Genomic DNA, 1,696 nt, shown 5'->3' with positions numbered 1-1,696 from the left:
CGATGGTGGTGGTAGTCATGGCAGTCATTGGGGTGGTGGTGGTGATGCTGATGGTGGTAGTAGTAGTGATGGTGATGGTGATGGTTGAGATGACGGTGGCGATAGTGGTGATGGTGATGGGGGTGACGGTGATGGCGGTGGCGGTGATGGTGGTGATGGTGATGGCGGTGACGGTGACGGTGGTGACGGTGGTGGTTAGGATGACAGTCGTTGTAAAGGCCAACAGGCAGGAGAGAGTGATGTGAAGACTGGAAGGAGCCCAGTGAAGCAGAGAGAGAGAACCTGATGGAAAGCTGGAGAGGCTGTCACATTGGGTTTTGTCTTAATGCATTTCCGCCTCCCCTCTGGAGGCTTCTGCACGTGGTCTGATGCACAGGACACTGGGTGCCCGCCTTGGGCCATGCCAGCGCTAGGCACGAGGAGTACGTTGGTGACCAAATTCAGACTCTTTCTCTCCCCTTGGTGTGTCCAGCGGGGGACCTGGAAACAATGAATCATCATGTTGAGGAGAGTGGTGTTGCAACCCAAGCTTAAAACCCAAGCTTAAGGGCCCTGGAAAAGAAACGTATTTTCTTTTTTCGGAGTGTAGGGCAGAGGAAGCGTCCTTGATTTGGGCATGTCAAGGAATACTTTCCCCAGAAAATGATCCGGGCGCACTTGAGCTGTGAACTGAAGGATGAGCATGTGGCGGTGGGGGGTGTGGGGGGTGGTTCGGTCCCAGGTACAGGAGTAGCGTGTCCGTAGGCCCTCTGCTAGAAGGGACCGGCCGCGTTAGGGGAACCGGCAGGAGGTCAGCACCAACGCGGGGGGTAGGGTGACGTCAGTCTGGGGGGTGGACGGGGCCACCGTGCAGGGCCTCTGGCCCTGCAGGACTGCGTGTGGTCTTGTGTCTTGAACACCCCCAGGGTGGCGGGAAGTCCTTGTCGTCATGGCTGGGAGGTGCCGCAGTCACGCCCTTGTCTGTTTCAAAAAAAAAAAAAAAAAAAATCTCTCTGACCATGGGCTGGGGCGGCGGGATTCGAAGGAACCAGAGGTGATGGGAGTATCTGGGTCTGGGGAAGGTTGATGGTTCTATAAATACGTAAAACTGGTGGTCGTGAGCATGGCCTCGAGACTCCCCTGGGACGTTGACTAGCAGGGCTTGGCCGCAGCGTGGACTGAGGGGGTCGCCGTGTGAGGAGCCAGAGGGAAGGCCGTGCCCTTCGCTGAAGGGGCAGGGGCGGGGAGCGGGGTGAGTGCTGTCCCTGACTCGTTGAGTTAGAAGCGCCTCGCACCACCTATGAGGAGGAACCCGGCAGGCGGAGGGCTGGGGGGATGTCCAGAGCCCGGTGGAGGGGCTGCAGTGGGACAGACGAGTCTAGTGGGGAGCGAGGCTCGGGAGAGACCCGCACATTGGGGTTCCAGGCAGAGCTGTGGGTGGGAGCTGCCTGGCGCTGGAAGGGACTGGAGGTCAAGTTGTAGCCCCCGTGTTGTTCAGGGGAGGAAGTGGGCGCAGGGGACGCGCCCCTGCTGGTGGCGGCAGAGCCCCTCCAAGCTGGGTTCTTCACCGTCCCGCTTTGGTCCCCGTGGGGCGCGCCGCGTGGAGGACCTTCTTGGAGACACGGAACGTGAACCGAGGGCTCGGATGTCAACCCCCTCGCCATCGGATCGATTTCCTGCCAGCGTCCAAACGGACAGTTGGCAGCTTCGCATTCTT

This window comes from Suricata suricatta, chromosome 12 (assembly GCF_006229205.1).
Source record: "Suricata suricatta isolate VVHF042 chromosome 12, meerkat_22Aug2017_6uvM2_HiC, whole genome shotgun sequence".
Classification (NCBI taxonomy): Eukaryota; Metazoa; Chordata; class Mammalia; order Carnivora; family Herpestidae; genus Suricata; species Suricata suricatta.
Note: the sequence above shows the minus strand (reverse complement) of the source record.